Below are 14,418 nucleotides of genomic sequence, written 5' to 3' on the forward strand. Positions count from 1 at the left end.
TGGGTGGCTTAGTTGGTTAAGCTTCCGACTTCGGCTCAGGTCATGATCTCATGGTTCGTGAGTCTGAGCCCCTCCTCAGGCTCTGTGCTGACAGCTTGGAGACTGGAGCCTAATTCAGATTCTGTGTCTCCTTCTCTGTCTGCCCCTCACCTCTCATGCTCTTTCTCCCTCAAAAAAATAAATAAACATTAAAAAAAAGAAAAAAGAAATAAAAACCTTTATGTCTTTATGTCTTCTGAGCATCTTTTTTTCTGTGTACACTTCTGTGTACACAGTTTTCAAAACATCATGGAGTGTAATACATGATGCACTGGTTTAGTAACCTGCTGTACTCACCTAACAAAATGAACATTCATACAAGATCAATTCTGGTGTCTGAGTAAGAGTCTACCACATAAATAAGTCATATTCATTTAATCAATTTCCTAGTTTGGGCCATTAATGCTATCCATTTGGCTGATTTCTTTTGTTTACATCACTTTCTAAACATGTATTCTTTTACCAGCACCGGCTGAGCAACAGTCAATAAAGTTCTTACCCAGTTGATACACAGAGTATTAGCCAATGACAACATTCCATTTCCCTCACCGGGATTTGTGATCCGTTAACTGTAGCCCAGATGCCTTGGAGAGTCGGCACACATTACCACCAGGTGCCCCCGGGTCCTTCACAGCCCTGCCCCTGTCCCTTGCTGTCCATCTGTCGCTCGGCAAGGAGTAGTCTGCTCCATCACATTAGCCCAGATTGCTGGGAAAAGCTGGACTTTTCCGATGAACACATCAAAGCAGAACCCATGGACAAACGGTTCCCGACCCCAGACTATGTGTGGAGACCGTCCTTCCCGGGGCAGAGAGTTTGAGGGAAACACTGTGAGCCTGAGCTAAAAATATAATAATGTTTCTCACTGTCTTAATGCGGTCATATTTATTAGTCTCAATAGAGACAAGGGGCTAGCCTGGGAAATTTTAAGTAACGATTTTCATCGATGCTGTTATTATTAACTGCTAGATGAGAAGACATTACAAGTTACATGCCTTAAGCAGCTCATGATTTTGAACCTTCATGGAGGTGAATCTCAGCCCTGCTGGCCCTTAGGAATCCACAGACAGTGCCATCATTGCCTTGACTATGGTGGTGGTCACATAGCAAAACACATAAGTCAAAGCTCCTCGGAGTGTATTACGTTAAATATACGCAGTTTGGTGTATGTTAATTATACCTCAATAAAGCTGTTAAAAATTAAGACCACCCCCGCCCAGTGCCCAAAACCCACATCTGGAATTCTGATTTAATTGGTCTTGAGTAAGGCTCTTAATGTGAAGCCAAGAGCCATTGCTCTAATTATATACTGGGGACAAAGAGAGCACTATCGTGGTGAGCACTGAGTAATGTCCAGAATTGTTGAATCGTTACCTTGTACACCTGAAACTAATATAATACTGTATGTCATATGCTTCAGTTAAAACAGGAAAAAAGAGAGTTTCAATCAGACTTTAAAAATGCAAAAAAAATTGATAAATTGATGTGATGGATGTGAAATTGATAAGCATCTTTTCAGAGAAGTGATTTTGTCACGTTCAAGTGCAAACAATGACAAATCTGCTTTTTTTAAAGTGCTGCCCAGCAAAGACATTGAGAGGCTTTAATAATCTTCAATAGTTCCTTAGTCCAACTTTTAAAAGCCTACTGTAGGGGCGCCTGGGTGACTCAGTCGGTGAAGCGTCCGACTTCGGCTCAGGTCGTGATCTCGCAGTTTGTGGGTTCGAGCCCCGCATCAGGCTCTGTGCTGACAGCTCAGAGCCTAGAACCTGTTTTGGATTCTGTGTCTCCCTCTCTCTCTGCCCCTCCCCCACTCATGCTCTGTTTCTCTGTCGCAATAATAAACAAAAACATAAAAATATTTAAAAAAATAAGAGCCTACTGTATATTAGGTTCTGTAATCTAGGCAGAGCATAAATCCTATGTATGCGGGAGACTGATAACTTTTTATGAGCCCAACGTTCCCTTAAGTGGATTTAAACTAAATTAACATCACAAACTAGTTTAACCATGTCATTATCTAAGAAAAGCTAAGCATGGCAAGTGTAAAACTTGAACCTGTTACGGCCCACGGCGCAATCACGGATTCTCGGTGAGAGCCGCTCAGATCCAGGAGGTTTTGCTCTAGTTGCCAAGCCATTGAGCGACCCACAGGCTTTTAGCAAGAATGTGGGAAACGCCGTCCCAGAAAATTGGGAGCTTCCTGCCAGAGGGCACCATCTTCCCCTCCTGACATGTGAGGCTCTATGCCAGTGGTATCTATAGATTCCAAGACAGCTTCGCATCCGTAATAAAACAGCCAAGCCCTTTCATTAAGAGAAAATTAATATTCAATATTCACTCACATATGTCTTTACTCTGTTATTAATAAGAAACTCTGAACGTAATTAGTATTGGCGTTGAGTGCAGTTTAGAACGGCGCCCAGCTGGAAAGGGGCCATGCAGTGCAGGGTTTCATTCCCCTCCAAGGCCGAACGCTCCCTCAAAGGGATTAGAAGAAAAAGAAATGGGACCGTTCAGGAAGAAATGGTCTCCTTGTGCTAACTGGGATGACGGTGTGCGGCGGTGGGGACGGCACTGTGGCTGTCAGGGGCATGGCCCTTCCCAGTCCCTTGTCCCCTCCGGCCTCCATAACGCACCACAAAGTGAAATCACAGGGGGCGGTTGGTGTGACGTGTCCAGAGGGCAGTTCATGGTGAGGCAGGACCCGAAACCCCTGGCCACGTGAAAAAGGAGAGTGAAGAACAGCAGAATGTTCCAGAACGACACGACCCGTTTCATCGGGGAGGAGTGCATGAACACCAGACAGGAATTCAAGGGTAGGGTTAGCATCGATACGTGCAGAGCAGCACAAGAAATGTAAGCTGGGCTAAGGTGTGATTTCCAGACTGCTGACCACTACCAGCACTTCAGCTAAAGTGATGCGATACTGAACTTGTTTTTGCCTCAATAGAAATGGACGAAATATGGGGCGCCTGGGTGGCTCATTTGATTGAGCACCAACTTCGGCTCAGGTCGTGATCTCATGGTTCGAGGGTTCGACTCTGGCGTCGGGCTCTGTGCTGACAGCTCAGAGCCTGGAGCCTGCTTCGGATTCCGTGGTTGCCTCCCTCCCTCCCTCCCTCCCTCTCTCTGCCCCCCCCCCCCACTCACATGCTGTGTGTGTGTGTGTCTCTCTCTCTCAAAAATAAATAAACATAAAAAAATAAAAGAAATGGGTGAAATATTTTACATCCTTTATGGGGAAAAAGTAAGATCAACTTACAACTTACTCTCAATAAGCAGCCTTTCCCAGCTCCCTCCTCCTAACAGCCTGTGACAGCCACACTCTTGCGAAACCTGGAGATGCCCTCCAACCCTTCCTCCCCAAACGTCCGCATCTATCTGACACCCACTGTTGGCCTCTTTAGACCCGTGCCTGGGTCACGCTTCAATTACATTCGCCCCTGACACCATCGCTCACATCACCCCAGTCTCCAGGCGCCGTGTCTGGGGACCAGGTCTCCCGACCTTCATCACAGTACCCAGGTAAGGGTCAGGGACAGGGTGTTTTCGGGCAGGGGCACAATGCCTTGGGCACCCCCCCCACCCACTGGCAGGGGGCACAATGCCTTGGGCACCCCCCCCACACCCACTGGCAGGGGGCACAATGCCTTGGGCACCCCCCCCACACCCACTGGCAGGGGGCACAATGCCTTGGGCACCCCCCCCACACCCACTGGCAGGGGGCACAATGCCTTGGGCACCCCCCCACACACACACACCCAGTGTTCTAAGTCTCTCTCTTCTGAGAGACCTGTGAAGGTGAGAAAATCCATTTTAACGTAACGTCCCCAGGCAGAAACAATCCCCGCAAATCACAGAAATAGTGAATACAAGGGTATGTTTATCTCTACTTGCCAGATAATACGCATAGATTCCTGGAGGAAACCTAGATTCTACCCTCTCCATATCATAATTCCTAGTTCTCACCACCAAACTTAAAACTAAAAAATTATATATATTCTGTCCCTTATATCCTTTTTTTAAAATGCTGCATTTGGTTGATTGAGCTCCCACTCAATCGAGCCAAGTATGTGTCCTACCTTTGGCTTATTTCTGCCATGAGCCTGGGTTGGTTTTTATTTTTATTTTTATTTTGAGAGAGAGAGAGAAAGGGAGGGAGAGAGGGACAGAGGGAGAGAGAACCCTCTGTCAGTTCAGAGCCTGACGTGGGGCTCGATCTCACAACCCTGGGATCATGACTTGAGCTGAAATCAAGAATTGGATAACTGAGCCACCCAGGCACCCCCTGGGTTGGCTTTTAAATCATTACAAAAAGCAGAATGCTTTAAAAAAAAAAAACATTTAAGGGGCGCCTGGGTGGCTTAGTCGGTTGAGCGTCCGACTTTCGCTTAGGTCATGATCTCGCAGTTCGTGGGTTCGAGCCCCGCGTCGGGCTCTGTGCTGACAGCCAGCTCGGAGCCTGAAGCCTGTTTCAGTCTGTGACTCCCTCTCTCTCTGACCCTCCCCTGCTCACGCTGTCTCTCTCTCTCTCTCCTAGAAAGAAATAAAAAATATAAAAAAAAAAAAAATTAAAAAAAAAACATTTAAAAGTAAAGGCAGACTCATTAGAATCTGCTCAACATGTAGATTTCTGACTCCAGAAACCCCCAAATCTGTGTAGTTCTAAACTGCATTTTGGTCTACCTACTGCAACGAAGTAGACCCTACATTTCAAGTTAACAAACTTTATTAAAGTATCGATCCACCAATACAAGCCCACGTGTACATACTAAACAGCCCATGGCCAAATTTTGGTCTGTTTTCGTGTAATACGATGTATGTCACTATAACTGTATGTCACCAAGTTTCTTATAAAGAAAGCCTTCTTTTTAAAAAAAATTTTTTAATGTTTGTTTGCTTCTGAGAGAGGGAGAGACAGAGCAAAAACAAGATAGAGGCAGAGAGACAGGGAGACACAGAATCCGAAGCAGCTCCAGGCTCTGAGCTGTCAGCACAGAGCCCGACGCGGGGCTCAAACCCACGCACTGGGAGATCATGACCTGAGCTGAAGTCGGACGCTTAACCGACTGAACCACCCACGCGCCCCCCTTTTCTGATTTTCTACGAAAAAGCTTTTTTAGGAGCACCTGGGTGGCTCAGTCGGTTGAGTGTCCGACTTCAGCTCAGGTCATGATCTTGTGGTTCGTAAGTTCCAGCCCCGCGTTGGGCTCTGTGCTGACGGCTCGGAGCCTGGAGCTGCTTAGGATTCTGTGTCTCCCTCTCTCTCTGCCCCTCTCCGCTCACACTGTCTCTCTCTTTCAAAAATAAATAAACATTTTTTAAAAAAAAAAAAAAGCTTTTTAAAATCGTTGGCATTTGTCTTACTTCAATTCATAAAAAAAGAGTTCTTCATCCTAAATATTCTGTGAAACGTTACTGCTGCAGACCTACCTCTGGCTTCCTTCCCAATTATCTCTCCATTTTCTTCTTTATTCTTAAGCACTGACATGAACATTTCCTCTGACCCTTATCTGGGAGATGGACTTTGGTTCTTCTTTAAAGGATGATACCTTTGGGGGGGGGGGGGTTTCTGCCTTAAATGAGGCAAGGGAAAACAGGCAGAAAGTAACAGAATAAATGTCAGATTTTAATTTTTTTTAGTTTTGCTCCTTGTTTCTCAGATCGCTGGGCTGACACTACGCATGATCTTTTACAACGTGCATACTCTGGTTTCTCTTCAGATCACGTAAATCTTTTGCCTTTTACAACGTGCATTTTCAATGTGTCTTAAGATCCTTCCACAACCAGTCTAGAGGGTCTATTTCTTTTCACAGACTTTAACACGATACGCCAGATATGCCTTTGTTTGTGATCTGTTCCACTGCTGACAGGTATTTCATGTGAGCCCACTTTAGCTACTAGAAACAAAATTGCAATGAGTAAACTTATAAATATATTTATGTGAATGTGAACTCCAAAAAAGTGAATTTCTAGGTCAATGATTTGCATTTCAAATTTGATAAAAACATCAAACTGACCTCCAAGAGGGCTGTGATTATTTATACGCTTACAAGAACGTATAAGAAAATTGTTTCTCTACTTCTTTGCCAACCCTAGATATCACCAAGTTTAATTTTGTTCATCTCAATGGCAAAAAACACCGTTCCATTTTGCCGAAGTAGAAATAGCAATTTTCTAGATTGTTGCCACATTTCTTTAAAAAACGATGAAGCTGGGGGCACTTGAGGAGCTCAATTAGTTAAGAATCTGACTTCGGCTCAGGTCATGATCTCGTGGTTCGTGAGTTCGGGCCTTGTGTGGGGCTCTGCCCAGATAGTGGGCAGCCTGCTTCAGATTCTGTCTCCCTCTCTCTCAAAAACAAGCAAACATTTTTTATAATTTTTTTTTTATGTTTTATTTGTTTCTAGGAGAGAGAGAGACAGCGTGAGCAGGGGAGGGTCAGAGAGAGAGGGAGACACAGACTCTGAAACAGGCTCCAGGCTCTGAGCTGGCAGTCAGCACAGAGCCCGACGCGGGGCTCGAACCCACGAACCGCGAGATCATGACCTAAGCGAAAGTCGGACGCTCAACCGACTAAGCCACCCAGGCGCCCCAAACAAACATTTTTTAAAATGCTGGAGCTAAACGATCATAGCAGATGTCTAAAATCTACCCTAAAACCTTGCATTTGGCTTAGATTCTAAGATTCCAATAGACCTTTGCAGACAACCCCCTCCTCTTTACAAATCCTTAACCATTACAGCCCTCAAAGACAACTCAAAAGTTGTCTCCTCCAGGAAGCCTTCCTCGACTAATTCCCTTGATCTCACATTTTTTTTTTATCCTTCCTGTACTCTGAGCCGTCAAGACCTATGTATTTAGTTTGTGTTAATTCTTCAATCCCTCTTTGTCTATCCCCATAACACCTGTAAGGTAGAAACACAGAAAGCCAAGTTATTAAGCTAATCTCTATCTATTGGGCGCTGTGTTTAGACCCGCGGTAAGTGCTTTCCCGCCATTGCCTGCCCCTCCCCCACGCTGCCCCTCGGGCTGCTCCCTGTGTAAGGCCCCTGCCCTTGCGTCGCCCTGTGTAACCCCACCCGCTGCCTCAGTCTCCCCGGGTGACGGCTCGGCTCAGTCCCTGTCCCGGTTAGTGTGGCAGCAGCACAGCAGCGGGGGACACGGCCCGCCTTAACTGCTACTGCGGAGACTCGGGCTCCCCCCCCCCCCGGGGGTTCCTGTGCGGCTCCGGCTGGGGGGTAAAGGATCTGGGCGCCCCTCGCGCTGACCACAGGGCCTGGCTCGCACGTTCTGGAAGCTGGAACGCAGAGCCCAGTGGGGTAACCTTGGCCAAGGAGACACGGGACACAAGAAGGAGCCAAAGGCCAACCCCTTGCCTTTCGTCCCCGCGACAGACTGTCGTGAAGGGAGGGGCTCCAAAGGCCTGTCTGTACCACAGTGCGTGTCACCGAGCGTAACTGCTGTGTTTTCCGGAGAAGCTCTCGGCAGCGAGGCAGCTAACTGTCTTGCGTCTGTCTTGCCTCCCCTACTCCCTCGCCGCTGCTGTTCTGGAACTGCCCCTCCTCCTCAAGCCCTCCCAGCGTGAGCTCGGCCACAGAGTTTTCTAGAGAGCTCACGCTAAGACGGGCCTCGCGCCTACAGAAACCCTGCACTGCCCACCAGACCAGCCCCAGGCGGGGCCACAGAGGAAGGCCGGACCCACTTCTGCCCCAGCAGCCCTCCCGTCCAACTGGAGAGGCACGACGTCTACACTCGCAGCCCCAAGTGAACACGAGACAAGGCCGGGAGACCCAGAGCGAGCGGAACAAAGGGACGAATGTGGGGAGCTCTGGAAAATGGGGACAGTTTTCGGGCAGTCGCTGAACAGGGCACACGGCCCACACGCAAGGCATTCGAAGCGTGAGCTCTCACCGAGGGCCCGTCCCAGGGAAGAGGCGAGGCGCCGTGGGCAGGGCGTTTCCCTGACGACGGCCACGCACCTGCAGGTCATGTGCGGTGTGGAAGGGCCAGGACAAGGTCAAGGTCCCGCGGAGCAGAGGGCAGAGCGGGACAAGCCCCAGGTTCACAGCCGAGGGCCAGCGAAGCGCAGCACAGGGGTCTCGGGGGCGAAGGGCCTTTCCCACCGTGCCTCGGCCCACGGAAGAGAGGACGTTTCCGTTCCTTCTCTCTGGAGGGTCAAGTGCCCGCACCCTCTCCAGCCTCTCCCGCCCCCCCCCCCTCGAGCCGGCAGCAAGGAGAGTCTGCGAGACAACCCGCAGCCCCCCGCCTCCCTCTGGGCTCCCCCAGCGGCTAAGGGGGTCCCTGCACTGGGCAGGCTCTGCCTGCTGGGGCCCAGAGGAGGGAGGAGACTGGGAAGGCCTCAGCGGCTGCCCCTCTCGCCGTGTCCCCGTCAGCTGGGACTGTCACAGGGCTGGCATTTCGCCCTCCATCTCTCTGGTTTTGCGTCGTGCTTCCCAGCTGACCCAAACTTAGGGGGAGGGGCGGGGACCAGGAGCACGGTTTAATGACTTCGTCAATGACTTAGACCTTTGAAGCACGACGCAAGGAGAAAGGCGACAGAAGAGATAATAAATGCTTCTTAATGGCGTGGTTGTCCCACATCCTAATTTCTGCCCATTGAAAGGAAACCAGTGGGCTCTGTGGCTTGATGTGGTTTCTCTCCTGCGGTTCTTCTTACCCTTGAGCGGTTTTTTGTTTTGTTTTGTTTTTTTCCCCCGCAGCTTTCTCTGGCTGTATTTCTGCCACGGACTTTCCTTTTCCTCCGAGAGACACCACAAGAACATCTCTGAGATGTTCCATTTGTTTTCCGCACCCCAGAAGAACGGCCCTTTGCCGGGTGCACGGGAGCCCATCCCTGTGCCCCAGCTCGACCGAGATATCCGTCTCCATCTGGCCATGATCGCTCCAGGAGACTTCAATCACAGATCTGCTTGAAATACGCCTGCAAGTGCAACTCTAGGAGTAAGACAGAGACCCAGAAGCGGCCGCACATTCCCGTGACAGTGCCGTAGTGTCCGTCTGCACCAGCATTTTACAGATGCTTGGGGACCTTCCAGTGAAACTGATACAGCTGACCATGCCAGAGGGAATCGCACTGGGAAGGAAAGAAGAAACACGAAGCAGAGACCGGCTTCCCCAGAACGGTGCTCTGTCATCACTCCTCTGATCCGAGAGAAGTTTCTGTGGCCGCAGGTCACGCCTTCTGGCCAGAAGGCAATCATGGAGGGATTATTTTTTCTTTTATTTTGTATCTAATTGCCTTTCTCTCTGGGAAGGAAACAAATGCTAATAATAAAAGTCTTTCTCAACTGGATAGACTCATACCCAAAGGGAAATCTTGGGTTTGTTTTTTTTCTTGGTTTGTTTTTTATAACATGCTTTTCAGAATTTGAATTTCAAGTCCGTGTAGTTTAAGGCCTGGGACCTCCTCCAGCAAAGCAGAATGAAAACCCAGGAAAAGGGGGAAGGAAACGTGAATGAAATTTCAGGCACCGCAGAGCAGTTCACACATCCTGTTAAGCGCTGTCGCCGTTCATAATTGAGGGATGGCCCCTGTGGGCACTCCAAGGCCCGCTGTCACGCAGCACCTCCTTTTATGAACTCTTGAGAGTGGCTGTGCCTTATGACAGTCCCCTCCCATTTCGGCCCCACACTGTTCGCGCCTCTGCTCAGTTCACTGACCACATTGAGCTGCTCCTCCACCCAGTGTGAGGACTCGCTTTTCAGGGGTCGCTACTGTTTCCATGGCCATTCATTTCAGTTCCTCATCTTCCGGTAAGAGTAACTGACTGGGGGCGCCTGGGTGGCTCAGTCGGTTGAGCATCCCACTTCGGCTCCGGTCATGATCTTGTGGTTTGTGAGTTCGAGCCCCGCATCGGGCTCTCTGCTGACAGCACAGAGCCAGCTCTGGATGCTGTCTCCCTGTCTCTCTGCCTCTCCTCAGCTCTCTCTCTCTCTCTCTTTCTCTCTCTCAAAAATAAACATTAAGAAAAAGACTAACTGACTGACTGCCTTGTGATTTCTTTGCCATACAACATGCTTCTCACAATTTGATCAAATAAAACTGGTGATTTAGAGATGGGTTAAGACAATAGCCAACAGTAGCTATTACACTGCTATGGAGAAAAGAAGTAATTTTCTGTCAGTGGAAGGAACTATTCTAGCAATGCAATTAATTTGGGAGTTCATGTCACAATCACTTACAGACTTTTTCTTTCTTTTTACTCAGACATCCAGACTTTAACTTCCAAACCTCTGGGCACCTTTTTTCCTTTTCTTTTCTTTCCTTTCCTTCCTTCCCTTCCTTCCCCTCGCCTCTCCTCTCCTTTCCTTCCCTTTTCTCTTGTCTTTTCTTTACTTTACTTTTCTTCCTTCACAACTTGCAGAAGACACACTTCTGTATGTACCTGGTTAAACACCATGAGCTGACAGCCACTCGCTGCTCATCTTTCTGATACGGCGACAGTCCTTGGGCCAAACTGACTTCCCAACAGTGTGGACACAGAGCAAGTGGCAATTCTCAACATCTCACTCCAGACTATAACCACGGCAGCACCGAAAGCAACCATCGCTCACACCGGGCCAATGGGCTCCGAGCTGATTTCAGCAGAGAAACAAAAGCACGGTCCTCTGGAAACCACATCCATAGAAGCTACTAGACCTGGGACCCCCAGAGCAAGAAACAGCCTCCAGTGACTGGGAGAGGTGCCGGCACTGCCCTCCTTCACAGCCAGCCGTGGCGCCCACACAGCTGCGCTGCACTTCTTTGCTCTTCCCCAAAGTCCAAGGCCAGTGCAAGAGGACTTGCTGGCTTCTATTTCTGAACTAGAGATGGCGTCACCACACGCAAGATGTCTGTGTTTCCAGGAAGCTCACACTCCCAAAGGGTGTTTGCCGAAGAAAGACAAGCCAACTCACAGAACACATACAGATGACCTTCTCCAGAGACGCCAATGGCTGGTGTGGCCTTAGGATGAGAGTTAAACTGCAGGACGTGGTAATGAATGGGCCCAGTCGTGTAGGGGCGCTCGATCTTGAAGTGGTCAGCACCACAGCCTGAGCTTTGAAAGCTGCATTGGCCTGACAACCCAGAATGAGAGGGTAGATTTTTGTATTTTGTTTATTTATTTATTTTGAGAGAGAACACGGTGGGGGAGGGGCAGGGAGAGAAGGAGAGAGAATCCCAAGCAGGCTCCGTGCAGTCAGTGCAGAGCCCGATAGCCCAATATGGGGCTCGAACTCACAAACTGCAATATCATAACCTGAGCCGAAATCAAGAGTCGGACGCTCAACCCACTGAACCAGTCAGGCCCCCCAGGGAAGATTTTTATCCAGCACATATCAGGTGTACGTGCAAACACTTACTAAACATCTAAGCACTTACTACATTGCCAGCCTCATTTTCAGGTTATGCTCAGGGCCACTACTTAATTTCATTAGTTAGAAAACATTTAATATAATTTTAACATTTGCATACAACCACGTAGGTTTTTATTTCCAACCTATTTTCCAGTATGAAGATTTATTTGACCAGCAGTATGGTGGCTTCTGATTGTGACACCAATACTTTCCGGCAGCTCAGTGGCAAACAAAAATCAGCTTAAAAATTCCGCTCTGGGGGTGCCTGGGTGGCTCAGTCAGTTAAGCAACCGACTTTGGCTCAGGTCATGATCTCGAGGTTCGTGAGTTCGAGCCCTGCCTGAGGTGGGCTCTGTGCTGACAGCTCAGAGCCTGGAGCCTGCTTTGGATTCTGTGTCTCCCTCTCTCTCTGCTCCTCCCCAGCTCATGCTCAAAAATAAACAAACATTAAAAAATGAAAAAAAAAATTCTGCTCTGAATTTCGAAATTTACTTTGAGTTTTCCAAAAGCGATTCTCTTCCCTACCCATCACATCTAAAAATATCTCCCAGCTCTTTTGCTAATGAGAGGCACTAACAGATATACAGGGGCTTAATTAGTTTCATCAAAAAAATTGCGTTGTGTCTTATCATATGGATTTACCTTTCATCCTTCTCCAATTTATTGGTTTTTGTTTTTTGGGTTTTTTTTTTTTAAGTAAAAGCACTGCTGTCATCCCATAACTGTTCTTACAAGATAACGTTAGTCATTGTCTTCTCACAATATGCTTCTCATCTGGCAGTTAATTTCCCCAGGGAGTATTGGGGATGTTTTATTTTCAGATAATCTCCAATTAGCTGCTTCTCTCCCTAACCCGGCTCAGCTCACACTCATGATTTTCTCCTGTACCTCCTCTTCTCCTCTTAATATGTTTCTCCTCTGCTTAACGTACAAGAAGGAAGACATATGATTTACATGGTTTCACATTCTACCTCCCTACTTGCTCTCTCCCCTACTTACAAGAGATTTTAGATTTTAATGCTCAAAATCCAAATAAGACAGAACATCAGGTCTACCAAACGTCACTCTTCCCAGCAAAGCCCGCTCACTCAGCATTCAATCTCTCTTTATGAGTTTCAAAGGGTATGTCTGAGATCTAGACTGACTATGAATTTGATAAATAAGACATGCCTAAGAGCCAGAGAATTGGGAGCTCACTTCAAAACACCCTTTCCCCCCCAGGAAAGTTATACGTGCCCCCCCCGTGTTGACACCGACAATTTCTCTGGATAAGGCAGAAACTCTTCAGGTCCAAACTAGAGGTATAGTTTGAAACAGAGCAAGTATGATGATTGAACTTTGTGCTAATGGATGGAAGTTGCGCCCTTTCTTGAGAAAGGGTTTGATACTGAGGGGCACATCCAGTGGGTCTAGAGTCATTTCAGGAGCACGACAGAGGGAGAGAACACGGTGGAGAAGGAGCAGTCGGGGCCCGTGAATGAACTTTGCTTAGTTTTTCGTTTTTATGTATGACAGAACCGCCTTCCAGTAATTCAGTAACAAATAGGGTTCTTAAGTATTTATACAATGCTTCAATTTCATTTATAGTATATATTGAAAGTTCAGACACTTGCCTCTACAGAAGGTATATCCTTTTATAACATCTGTGCAAGATTAAAGAATCTGGGGAAAAGAACAGAAACGGCCCGAAATGCATCGCTCTTATCTTTCTTGGGCTTTAGTCAATATTTACTTCCCCCATCAATCATTAACAGTGCCATTTCAGTAGATACTACTGTAGAGGTAGGTTCTGCTCTCTGAACACACACAAAATAAATCTTTGCAGACACTTAAGGGCCGGTGAGCACCCTGTCTATGCATTGCTACTTCTTTATGCGTTTCTACATTCCCAAACAGTAAGCAATACTTTGCTACAAGAAGAAACAATCTCTGTGTGTTGAATGAAGGCAAACCTCTGTGCGATAGATGAATTGTGCATTTGTAAAGTACAAAAGTATAAAAACAGATCCACCTTTCCTGTGGCCATCTATTTTAACGGTATCCCTGAGGCCTACACAGAAGGTGTTTCTCAGCTATCTAAAAAAAAGTGAGAACAAGCCCTCCATTCGCCAAACACTTCCTACCGCCCACAGCACCTACACCTAACTACTCATTTTGCAGATATTCTGTGTGATTTTATATCGCGAGTTGATTTGTTAAGGTATCCAGGGTTCCATTCCCCAATGATCCCATCCGTCTCCTTTCTTTAGTCTCACGGAATCTCCCACAGCCCAGAGTAGAAACGCAGTGAACACCTGGATAAAATAGATGTCTCCGTACCCTGAGTCTTAGACTTTCCATTACGTGACTCTATCTTGCAGCTCTCTGAACCTTGGGCAGGGTGCCTTTTGAGGGGACAGAATGGGAAGGAACGATTCATGGTAAATATCTCCTTGGTTTGGTAAGCGCATTTTGGTAAAAGAAAAGTGCCTGTTAACTAAGGGTTAATGAAAACCACAACTGTCTGAAAGTGAAGACCTAACTCCACTTCCCCAACATGCCCTAAAATAGCACATACAGAAGAGGATCTGTACACAGACAGTGAAGAAGGATTCACTACAATAGTATTAGGAGTTCAACCTCACGGTAGATGCTAGGACAACAAAATTGTGTGTGTGTGTGTGTGTGTGTGTGTGTAACAACACATCAGAATCATAATTTTGTGTGCTATGGAGTGGAATGTGTGAAACATTATGAGAGAAGTTAGCATGAGCTAGATATTAGCATGCGCTGGTTTAAATAACAGAAATTCATCCTTGACATATCATACTAAGGTACTGCCTACAATATCATATGCCATAAATTGATGTTTATGTGTTTCGTGATCATAGAGTCAAATACTTGGAAGTATTCCATATTATAGACCACTGCAACTTTGTTTATAATGCACAAATGTAGGGGCGCCTGGGTGGCTCAGTTGGTTAACCGTCCGGCTTCGGCTCAGATCATGATCTCACAGTTCGTAGGTCTGAGCCC

The sequence above is a fragment of the Hyaena hyaena genome, unplaced genomic scaffold, assembly GCF_003009895.1.
Source record: "Hyaena hyaena isolate Hyena2069 unplaced genomic scaffold, ASM300989v1 scaffold_294, whole genome shotgun sequence".
Lineage (NCBI taxonomy): Eukaryota > Metazoa > Chordata > Mammalia > Carnivora > Hyaenidae > Hyaena > Hyaena hyaena.